At 37.3% G+C, this 13017-nt stretch overlaps 1 pseudogene; it reads left to right on the top strand.

Annotated features, from left to right (window-relative positions):
- Window positions 1-372: 372 nt before the first annotated feature.
- LOC133052838 (transmembrane protein 126A-like) lies at window positions 373-946 on the top strand (annotated as a pseudogene).
- The last annotated feature ends 12071 nt before the right edge of the window (window positions 947-13017 follow it).

Genomic DNA, 13017 nt, shown 5'->3' with positions numbered 1-13017 from the left:
AGTTTCTCTTTTGCTATATATATTCCTTTGTTGTATTTTTTTAGATTCCTCATGTAAGTGATATCATGCATAATTTGTCTTTCTCTATTTCACTCAGCGTAATATTCTCTAGATCCACCCATGAGCTCACAAGTTTTTTGACCTACACTGGAAAGTTTTCTGACAGACCTTCAGTCTCTGTCATTTTTTCTTCACAATTCTAGATGATAAAGACTGTGAATATAATAAAACAAGAACATATAAATGGCTTGCCTTGTGGCAGCCAAAACGGCTTCTTATGGGCGACTTGAGCAAAGGTTGGGGTGAGCCCTCACTTGGCTGAAGAAGACCGGAGGAGGCAGCGACCGCTGGGAGAAGAGTGTAAGGCTCAAGATGGAAAATCATGAACCAGATGGTCCTATCAAGGAGAACTTAATTGATACCATAGCCAGAAAATTTAACCAACTCCCAGAAGCAGAAAGGAATCTGCTTGAAAACGGATCAATATATTGGACTTATTGCTGCTCTCTGTGGCCTAATAGCAAACAGTCTTTTTCGGTGCATCTTACATGTGACACAGGCTCCTATAGCTGCTGGCTTACCAATGGCGGTGATCCCATTTTTGACAGCAAATGTATCTTACAAAGGTTTTGTAAGTTTACCTTTGAATACAGGTGATCTGCATTGTGAAACCTGTACCATTACACGAGGTGGATTGGTTGGTCTTGTTTTCGGTGGCCTATATCTTGTTTTCTTGGCCATCCCTGTGAATGGTGGCCTAGCAGCTAGGTATAATTCAGCCCTGCTACCAGAGAAAGGAAACATCTTAAATTACTGGATTAGGACTTCTAAGCCTGTCTTTAGAAAGATGTTATTTCCCATTTTGCTCCAGACTGGGTTTGCTGCATACCTTGGGTCTAGACAATATAAACTACTTATAAAGGCTCCTCAGTTACCCAGAAATTGAGTGATTGTTAAGCAAATCTGTACACAAAAATAAAACTAACCTACATCTAAGTATGAATAAACAGAGACGTGTACATAAAAAAAAGTGACTTGCCTTTTTAAAGCTAATATGTATTTAGGTATGTATTTCCATGCATGAATCAACAAGATTCACCTCCTTTATTAATAATGCAATAACAGTGATGTTTTTATGCATAATCAAATTAATTGTTTCATTGCATTACTCAGTTCTAATCCTCTCTCTAGCCTTCAGCTTAGTGTATCGTCTTAAAATCTGAGTGTAGACTGTTGCATTATGAAGTCCTAGGGTTCTGTCAGGAGCTGATACTGTGTTATTTCACACCAGAACATGCCCCTCCAAGGGCTTTTTCTCTGGGTTTCCTCTTTCTTTGAATGATACTGCCAGTGTCCTGTCCCTGTCTCACCTGCACAAGTCACCAATATCATTCATTTTTTACGTCTGCCTTTTCTCTATCCTCATCCCTCAACTGCAAGCAATGATTAGGATATGAGACTTCTAGGAGTTCCAAGTCTGGCCCAATCATTCTTTGTTTGTTTCCATCGCTTTTAGTTCAAGTTATCATTATCTCTTGTTTCTCTGGAAGTGATTGTCCAGTCACCAGTTTCTCTTTGCTCCCGTTATTAGTGTGGATCTCTCTGCCACTCAGTGTCTATATAAATATGATCTTGATTCTGCCTCAGCAATGGGCTGCTGTTACCTCCATTCATACCCCACCAATCTATTGTTTCCATTATCCACGTACTGGCATGCCCTACTTCTCTCCATATCCACACATCTAAGGTTTTTTCCTTCTTTAATCCTATCAAAACCCTCTATTTCCACAAAGCATTTTTCTTTCCATTAAACCATAATACCTCAACTGTAACCTTTGGCTGACATTTGTCACAGACTCCCTATGTCAGTGATTACTGGTATACTTAAAATTCTTTCAGGTTAGAAGCTGTAATTAATTTATATAGTATCTAATCTTAGGCTACATGTCTAAATTTCATCCTCACTGGCTTATACCTAAAGAATATGAAAAGAAGGAAAGTTTAAACCATACTAGGTTTATGGAAGAAATACAATAAATAAACCAATGTAACAGAGTTTGGGAACATGAGAAATTTGGAACACAATCAGGCAAAATCAGATATTGGAATATCAGACAAATTCATGCATTATTTCTTAAATAGAAAGATTCTTAAACTTTCCTTAAAAAATCACAATTATTAGAGAAACTCTTAAAGATAGATAGATGATAGAAAGAAAAATGGAGATATATGTATTCATCAAACCATTTTATTGCCCCACACTCTTTGCATTTAAAATATTATTAACTGCTAATAGGGGAATACAGCAGGGATGGCTTGAAACAATGGCTGCATTGTGAGTTGGACAACATAATCTTCACTTCAAATCCCAAATTAATTGAAATTATAAATATCAGCACCTAGAAATTACCTGGGAAAAACATTTTGTCATCATGAAAGCATTATATTAAGAAAGTATGCTATTTTTGTTTCTGTTTATCAGGAATACTATCACATACCAATTATGAAAAAATTATAAGTAATTGTCTGTAGCATATGTGATACCAAACAGAAGAACTGGAATTAATTGCTTTCTTTTTTAAAAGAATTTTATTTATTTATTTATTCATTTATTTGCTTGTACTGGTTCTTAGTTGCAGCATACAGGATCTTGTTCCCTCATCAGGGATTGAACACATATGCCCTGTATTGGGAGCGCAAAGTCTTAGCCAGGGGACCACCAGGGAGGTCCTCAATTACTCCCTTTAAGCAGCATTTTTAATGACTTACATTGCAAAGCCATGTAGATCATGCAGAATAATGACGATTATGTATTTATGCCCATATACTTTAAGAATAAAAAAGTCATGATGGTTAGTAAAGGCTTAAATGTGGTTAGAATGTTTGTCTCCGGTTACACTGTCAGCCCATTCCTGGTGGATGTTAACATATTTATAGTGTTATTTCACAAAGTTTGTGTTCCAGGACGCTAGACTCACAAGATGCTCCAAGATTAAAAGAGTTCATGTGAATATAATTGAATTGTAATAGTGAAATAATTCAACTAAGTAATTGAATTAACAAATAAATTGGGGTGAAAGTTTACTGCTTCTTTAATTTAGAGAGCAATTCTAATAAGTGAAGAAGGAATGAAGGTAATAGAAAAATAATTTGGAGCAAACATCCCAGAAAAAACTGGTGCATAAAGAACTGTTGGTTGATGGTAAAACTAGTGGATGAAAGTATGGAAAGCAATGAGATATTTGCATCTTCTCAAATGCTGTGCCCATAGGTGAAAGTGAAAGTGAAGTAGCTCAGTCGTGTCCGACTCTTTGCAACCCCATGGACTGTAGCCTACTAGGTTCCTCCGTCCATGGAATTTTCCAGACAAGAGTACTGGAATGGGCTGCCATTTTCTTCTCCAGGGGATCTTCCTGACCCAGGGATCAAACCCGGGTCTCCTGCATTGCAGCCAGACGCTTTACCATCTGAGCCACCAGGGAAATCCCATAAGACATTTGTTAATTACAAAAGGAAAAGCAGTAACTTTATGTTGATGAAATTCAGCAGAGACCACTGTCAATGAGGAAGAAAACTTTCCTCTACTCTTCTAGATTCTTCTGGCTTGTCTAAGAATTAAATTGACATGAGATAGATTAATAGAAGAAAATCTAATTTAATGTCACACATCCAGAAACCCAACTTACATGAATGGTTCTGAGTCAGAAAGGTGTAATGAGGTATACATGCCATCCTGATTTAAGGAATGGGATTAATGGATGGAATTTCAGAGAGGATGGGAAGGTAAGTCACAGCACAATAAGAAGGACATATTTTTAGTAATTAGATGTGTGTCCTGCCATAGAAATAGGCATAAAAAGTTATTTCCAGTATTATCTGTTATTTTGGCACTGCCCTCAATTTAAATTATTTAAAGAAAAGGTAAAAATTTATCTTGGGCCCATAGCATCTAGATTGCCTGCGGCTCAAAATAATTTGCATGCCAAAGTGGCATATTTTCAGGAAGCCTATTCTGAACCCCTGCACCGCAGAAACAAGTGATCAAGTTTAACACCATCTCTAACAAGACGCTTTAGCATCATCAATCCATGATATGATGTACTGAGAGCTAATTAAAGATGCATGAGCTCACTCTAATTGCTGGGAAACACAAAACATCCAAATTGGGGAGCGTTCTACAAGATATCAGATCAGTACTGTTTAAAAGTGTGTGTATCATGAAGTACAAAGAACAACTGAGGAGAGACTTTCCTGGTGGTCCAATGGTTAAGAATCTGCCTTGCAATGCAGGGGACATGGGTTCAGTCCCTGGTCAGAGAACTAAAATCCTACATGCCATGAAGCAGCTAAGCCCACGTGCTACAACTAGACAGTCTGTGTGCCACAAGGAAAGATCCCGTGTGATGCAACAAAGGAGACCCTGCATGCTGCAACTAAGACCCCATACAGCCAAATAAATACATTAAAAAGAACAACTGAGGGACTGTCATAAAATAATAAGACATAACACCTGAACATAATGTGGGCACCTGTGTTGGCTAGGGGACTAAAAAAAACTGGCATTAGTGCGAAGATTAGCAAAATTCCACTAAGATCTGCAGTTTAGTTAGTTGTATCATTGTTAATGTTCTGATTTTGATCATTTATTTCATAGTTATATAAGGTGTTTCCATTAGGACATGTTCAATGGAAGTTATACACAAACTATCTGTATTAATTTTTATAGCTTTTCTGTAAGTCTAAACTTTATTTAGAAATTATTTCAAAATTTAAAGAAATTAAATCCAGGAGCTAGTTTGAAGGGACTCCACATGGCCAAACTTGGGGCAATTCAGACCTCAAAGAAGTGTGATGACAGTAATGGATTTTAACACCTTGAATACAGAAATATCCAAAAATTATGTTTAACCATATGCAGCTACATGGAAAAGGGCTGATTATGTAATGGTGAAGTGAAGGGGTGGGGGCAGAATTTTGCCACCGCCAAAATATACTAGAGAACAACCCCACGTGAGAAACTAATGTATTATACTCACAGAGCCTAAGCACACTTTTTACATTTGCTCATCCTGAAGTTTCACATTTTAGTGAATAGCTTTCGCTATTTAAACTTTACAAATTGGACTTTATATACTGCCTTCCTAAAAGGGAAATTCAGCCTTGTTAAAATTCAACTTTCTTTTTCTTCTTTCTGTTGTATGTGAAATCACGAACAAGTTAGCTTTCTTGCTCCTGGGATTGTCTGTCTATCACTTTCTTCAAAAATAAAAATGGTCATTTATTTCAACATCGTATATTAGTCAAAAGATATTTATGTGAGACTACAAAGAATTATCTAGTAGATGATGGTTTGATATAAGTGAAATTTTCTGTTTTATTAAGTATCCTTGACATACACTATGTAAGTTTCAGGTGTACAAGATAGTGATTTGGTATTTTTCAGTTTAGTTAAATCACACAGTCGTGTCCGACTCTTTCCAACCCCATGGACTGTAGCACTCCAGGCCTCCCTGTCCATCACCAACTCGCAGAGTTTACTCAGACTCATGTCCGTTGAGTCGGTGATGCCATCCAACCATCTCATCCTCTGTCATCCCCTTCTCTTCCCGCCTTCAATCTTTCCCAGCATCAGGGTCTTTTCCAATGAGTCAGTTCTTCGCATCAGGTGGCCGAAGTATCCCATTGCATGTGTGATACATTTATGTCACATTTGTTAAACCTTTCACCTGTTCAGTGTACATTTGAGTTGTACCTTTTAGCTCTTGAGAATCTTGCTGCTTTGAACAGTGGTATAGAAATATCTGATAAAAATTCTTGATTTTACCTGTTTTGGGTATATAGCTAGAGTGTAATTGTTCCATCATATGATAAATCCATTTTTAATATTTTGAAGATTTATGATTGATACATTGCCGCAGCAACTACATCATTTTTTCTCTCACACCAGCAATGTACAATGATCCTATTTCTCCATATCCTCACCTACACTTATCATTTTAATTTTTGACCACACCCCAAGGCATATGGGATCTTAGTTCCTGGGCTAGGGATCAAACCCCAACCCCCTGCATTGGAAGGCTGAGTCCTAACCACTGGACCACTGAGGAAGTCCCTATTTTGTTTCTGTATCCTAACCATCCTAATGGATGAGGTGTGGTACCTGGTAGTTTCATCTATATCTGTTCTGATTAGTGATGTTGAGCATTTTTTTTAGTGTTCTTATGGGCCGTTTGTGTTTCTTTGGTGAAATGACTATTCAGGTTCTTTTCCCATTTTTAACTTGGGTATATTTGTTGTTGAGTTTAGGTGTTCTGTATATGTTCTCGATATTAGTAGCTTATTAGATACATGATTTGGAAATATTTATCACATTCAGTAGTTTACCTTTTCACTCTTTGGATACTGTCTTTTGATGTGCAAAGGCTTTTAATTTTGATGAACTACGATTTATTGACTTTTTCATTTGTTCCTAGAGCTTTTGGTATTGTATTCAAGAAATTATTGCCATGTTTGTCATGAAACTTCCCCCTATGTTTTCTTCTGATTCTTACAGATTTGGCTTTTGCATTTAGGTCTTAGAATCATTTTCAGTTAATTTTTTATGTGATGTAGGTTATTGGTCCATCTCCATTGTTTTGCATGTGAATATTCAGTTTTCCCTGCATCATTTGTTGAAAAGATTATTGTTTCCTAGAACTATATAATTTTGAATTATATAGTTCATTACTAATCTTAATGACTTTTGTGAAGTTATGAGGAAGGGGTTATACATAATAAAGAGAAAAGTCTATATCTGGCTTGTCTCATCAGAATCCATGTTTATCCTCTCTTCACTCTTGGTCAGTCCCATCCTTTCCTCCTCTCTACATCTGTTCATTCAGTGGATTCCATCCATAGGGCTCTAAATCTTTGCTACTCAAAGTAAGGTCCCCAGACACCAGAAATATTGGTATCATTTGGTAGTTTGTTAGAAATGCGAGTTCCAAGCCAGACCTCAGTTCAACTGTATCAGCAGCTGTACTTTAATTGGATCCCTAGTGATTCATGTACAAGGTAAAGTTTGAGAAGCACTGATCTGCAAAATCTTCTCAGGTTTCTCCAGGCTGAACTTCTACTAAAAGTAACCATACCACAGCAGCTGGTAAGAGAATAAAAATTCACCATTTTGTACTCTGTTTTTCAGCATATTACCTGGTGACCAGTGTGCGTGTGGGCTACGTTGCCTCAGTCGTGTCTGACCCTGTGGGACTCTGTAGACTATAGCCCGCCAGGCTGCTCTGTCCATGGGGATTCTCCAGGCAAGAGTACTGGAGTAGGTTGCCATGTGCTCCTCTAGAGGATTTTCCCAACCCAGGAATTGAACCCACACCTCTTGTGTCTCCTGCATTGGCATACAGGTTCTTTACCACTACCACCACCTGGGGTGACCAATACAAAGGTGTTTATTTCATGTCAACTTATTAGCCAGTTCTATTTGACACAGATCTAGGTCCCTGTTACTATGGCGAGAGAGCTTAGTTGTTTTAGCTGGCATCAGTGTATTCTAGACTCAGTTGTTCTCAAGCACCTTATTTTTTTATGCTTGTACTTCCAAGATCTTTGATTTTCCCAGCATCTCATTCTTCTTATGATGTGCTAACAGGTGGATGAAGATAAAAAATAATGTCTTTCCAAGAACAACTCAAACACCCAGCCACCTTTAAGATTCTAAGGGAGGCTGCACTTCCAGAATGGTGGTGTGAGGAGTTTGGGGAAATCTTATCTCTGGAGATGCATCTCTTGAACTAGTGAAATTGTCATTCAAAGTCTTTGATGGATAAAGATCCGTTGGGCATCCAACAAAGTGAAAAGCATTTATTTAAGAAAATCTATAAAAACTAGACAAGACTGATGGAAACCCATGGCATTCTTTTTTATTGTTTTAATTGAAGGCTAATTACTTTACAATATTGTAGTGGTTTTGCCATACATTGACATGAAACAGCCACGGGTGTACATGTGTTCCCCATCCTGAACCCCCCTCCCACCTCCCTCCCCATCCCATCCCTCTGGGTCATCCCAGTGCACCAGCCCTGAGCACCCTGTCCCATGCATGGAACCTGGACTGGCGATCTGTTTCACATATGATAATATACATGTTTAAATGGTGTTCTCTAAGATCATCCCACTCTCACCTTCTCCCAGAGTCCAAAAGACTGTACTATACATCTGTGTCTCTTTTGCTGTCTCGCATATAGGGTTATCATTACCATCTTTCTAAATTCCATATATATGCGTTAGTAACTGTATTGGTGTTTTTCTTTCTGGCTTACTTCACTCTATATAATAGACTCCAATTTTATCCACCTCATTAGAACTGATTTAAATGTGTTCTTTTTAATGGCTGAGTACACAATGAAATATTACTCAGCCATTGCATTCTAACTAGAGATAGTCCTTAGGCGTTAGCAGTTCTGTCTTGCAAAAGAACTGTTCCAGTGGACTCAGTGGCTGATGGCAACTCCTGTCTTTCATATTAAGATGAAAAGCAAAGTTTGTTATAGATTAAATTTATAAAGACTTGATTTATATGGCAATTTGGTATGTCATGTGAAAAATAAAAGAGGAATAAACTTTATTGATTGTTAGAGTTGACAGTTAAAGACAAGGCAATAGCCTTTTTTCATGGCTGGCACAGAAGCAGAGTGTTTAAGAGCAGAGTCCTTTTTTTTAGGCTATTACTTCGAGTTTAACAAAAAAAGGCTAGAATTTCTTATAACTCAGTATCTTTTTTTGACATGATGTCACAAATTTTAGAAAAGAAACGAAAATGAAGTAAATCATGAACACATTCAGATATGTATATTTCCCTCAATATAATCTTCTCCTCAGTACCTACTGAAATAAATTTTTTAATGGTTTGAATGTTTTTATCAATTCACTGTAACTTTTGTTTCAGTCTTGGAACACTGATTTGGCCATATGTTTTAAGATTTTGAATGTGGCCCCTAGGGGTCCACATTGTGTTCCATAAACTGAATTGATTAATTAATACTAGTGAGTGTCCTGGAATTATTATTATTATTTTTTTATGCCACAGACAGGCTTCATTTTAAGAGAAATAAGCAAAATGCACATACAGAAAAACCAAGTTTGGTTTTCATTTACTGCTCAAGTTTCTGAGTTCAGTTTAAAATATTGCAATAGCAAATAAATAGGTAAAACATTTCCTTTAAAATACTTTATAAAATATTTTGTTATTCCATGTTTCCTAATCCCATATTCATTTATGATATATTTTAAGTTTGTTACTTTTCCTAATTTCATTTATTCAATATTTACTCCTAAGCCCCTCTGTGAAATAGAGAAGGAGGGAGGAAAGGAGAAGGGAAGGACAAGAGAGAGGGAAAGGAAAAGAACAGAAAAAAAGGCATTTAAAAATAAAGTAGACAAAATTACTTTTTCTTATTTTAAAAATTCTTTTTCTCTTGCTGTCTGTTTGTTTCTCTCATATATAGTCTCCTAAATGGCAAACCACTCCAGTATTCTTGCCTGGGAAATCCCATGGAGAGAGGAGCCTGGCAGGCTACTGTCCATGAGGTGTAAACAGTCAGACATGACTGAAAGAACTGAATATGCATATATACATCAATGCAGCTGCTGTACTTTCATTCTTCTGTTGTATAATATCCCTGTGCATCTTCCTCCAGTGAGTAAATTAGGCATTTCTCCAATGGAAGGTCATTTGGGCTGATTCCAGTTTATGCCATTAGGAGGGTTGCTGCTCAGGAAATTGTGTAAGCGTTGCTTAATGCTTATGGATGAGTGTTATGTGCTCAACACTGGAACTGTGGGTCATCGACTAGGCTCTTCTTCATTTTATAGGACATAACAAAGTGTTCTCCAATGTCTAATTCTGCGGCGCTGTGTGAAATAGAATTTGTGCTGTTCCATCCCTTCCTTAACACTTGGTATGTTGCAGAATGTTTACAGGTTTGTTGCTTTTTTTTTTTTTTTAATGTTGAGCATCTATCCTGGCATATTGGGACAGGAAGACTGTCAGAATAGTGATGTTATAACATCATCCTATTTCTGGTTACTAAGCAAAGCCATTATTTTGGCCTCATTCCACACTTGTTGCACTGCTTTCAACCTGGAAAGTGACAATGAGTGAGTTTGTTTGGAAATACCAAATTATCTGATGCTAGTATGGCCTGTTTAATTGAATATTCCCTACTGAATGGACCATTGCCAGATGATAGCATAAATATTCTCCACAGGAGCGAGAATAAATGTTTAGTCACTGTCCTAATTAAGGATTGTAGTGAGTTCTTTGAAATTATCCTGCAAAATCCATTTTAATGTTTCTCTACCTGACTTATATTCTCACAGAGCTCTATTGTATTCTAACAGCTGGATGTCTTAGAAAATTGAAATATGTTCTTCCCATCTGTATTAATACTTGTAAGTAGAATTTTTAAGAGATGAAAATTTACTGTTTCAGTCTGGCATGAAAAAAATAAAATTCTTATTTTGGTTGATCTTTTTCAATATTAAATAGCCATTTTATTGCCACTTTAAGGTAAAGAAACTGTGATAAATATGCTGCTGACATTTAAGGACTTTTCTATAATAAGTTATTACAAAAAGTGTTTTGATTGTTTTCAAGAGACAGGTGATTGATCTTTGCAGTGTCTTTTTTTTTTTTTAATCTTTTTTTTTTTTTTTTTTATTAGTTGGAGGCCAATCACTTCACAACATTTCAGTGGGTTTTGTCATACATTGATATGAATCAGCCATGGATTTACACGTATTCCCCATCCCGATCCCCACTCCCACCTCCCTCTCCACCCGATTCCCCCGAGTCCTCCCAGTGCACCAGGCTGGAGCACTTGTCTCATGCATCCCACCTGGGCTGGTGATCTGTTTCACCATAGATAGTATACATGCTGTTCTTTTGAAATATCCCACCCTCACATTCTCCCACAGAGTTCAAAAGTGCAGTGTCTTTTTATTAATGCCTTATGACAGGTCCACAGCACATTATTAGAACCTGTTTCAAGCATAGAGAAGGTAAACAAAATTAAGTCTTCTATGACTGACTTAGAGTCTGTGTTCTCCTTATTCAGGTTTCTTTCATCATTCATACATGTTACCTCAATTAAAAACCCAACATCCGTTTCTCATTGAGATTTGCCCTCCAGTAGGACTAGAACGAATGTGCAACACTTAACCCGGAGTGAGCAGCAGGCATAGAACTGTTAGGTGCAGTGGTAACAATAAGTTCTAGAGCATTACGTGTCACTGAAGCCTAGAATGGTCTGGTGTTAATATCAGACAGATTTTAAGTATGAGATGTAGCATGACCAAGTTTCTGACAGATATTTTTCTGGTCCACCTTTCACATTAATTTGCTGATACTAAAACTTGCTTGGAAATGAATGTCACTTGTCATCAGAGACGTAGAAAATTCCAACCACATGTGGCACTATTCTCCTCTCCAGATGGAAATTTCATCTAAATTCTGCCATTTCAGATCCTTAAACCATAACAACCACAGAAACTGTGATGAGGAGAGATGTGATCCCTGATCACTCCTAGGGGTAAGGAGTCATGCAGTCCTGGCACACTTGGGTTGATGGGCATGGTGTATTGGAGGGGGATGCCTTAGAGGTTGGTTCCTTCTTAGTCACCAGTCACAAATTAGATTTAAGGATTTTGAAGAATGTATTTTTAGTGTAGATCCACTTCTCCCTCCTGCCTTTCATTTGAATTTTTTTAGGGTCAGATGCTAAATTCATAAACATGCACCATATTCAGATAAACTAGGAAACACATTTATACAGAGATCTTCCTCGATTTATCATGGGATTCCATCCCAATAAACCCTTCATGAGTTGAAAATATGCTAAGCAAAAAAATGTATGTAATACACCTGACTATCAAAATGAGCATCTAGCTTAGTGTATGTTTCCTTAAATACACACAGAACACCCACATTAGCCTTTGTCAGGATTAGAAATATTGTATATAGAATGCCCAACTCATAGTAAGTTCTCAGTAAGTGAAAGCTGTTTTATTAATTACATCTATATGTACATATCTGCCTTCCTATCTATTTATTCCTTTATCTGAATACATACATAGATACATAAGTAGGTGCTTAGATATAGTAACGTAGAAACTTACATTGGAACCTGTACTTTCCTGCCTTTACCCAGAGATGAAGAAAGTCAGGAATGCTCATTTAAATATTTGGCTCCAACATGATTAGCCTATGGAAAACTGAAACACTAAGTGGCCCAGTCTTAGAGCAGTATTAGATTAAAAAAAAAAAAAAGTAATCTCTGAAAACCAATTGCAGAGCAATTTAATTTTCTGAAGTTGAGTCTCTAAAGAAATAGCTGTGGCTGTTTATACTTTTTAACAGTCAGCACAACTGAAAACCCTCTTTGTCCTTTTCTCTCAGCCACAGTATCACGTGCTTGGTGGCAGAATTAAATTCTTTCCCCTCCCTCTACCCAAATGCTCTAAGACTCCCTAACCTCGTCTCCTCCTGCCCATATCTTTTCTTTCCTGAGATACAGTCTAATCTATTCTCTGTCTTTACCAGTTACTGTTTCCAATACAGAGTGTTGACTGGAAAAATGCACAACATACGCATTGTGAGTTGAGTTTTATTTGGGACAAAATAAGGACTATAGCCCAGAAGACAGCCTCTCACAGAGATCCGAGGAAATGCTCTGAAGAGATTGGCGAGAGTGTGGGGTGGGGGGTGCATATCAGTGTTATTTTGATGAAGAGAAATATTAAGACATGCAGTCAGGCACATATTTTGGCAGAAGATTGCTGTTCATCATAGGGGCATATGTCTTCATGAAAGATTTTAGTGCTTTTCTAGGTGTGAGACACTGTGAGAATGGCACACCCAGGTTTGAGAAGATGCCAAATATTAGGTTTATAAAATTTTCTCCTGAAAATATCTTAACTTTCTGGAGGCCGGTTCTGCCAGTTCTTCCCAGAGCACAGAATGCGTCA

Source organism: Dama dama, chromosome X (assembly GCF_033118175.1).
Source record: "Dama dama isolate Ldn47 chromosome X, ASM3311817v1, whole genome shotgun sequence".
NCBI classification, from domain to species: Eukaryota; Metazoa; Chordata; class Mammalia; order Artiodactyla; family Cervidae; genus Dama; species Dama dama.
The sequence above is the reverse complement of the archived record's forward strand: the minus strand, read 5'-3'. Positions and strand labels throughout refer to the sequence as shown.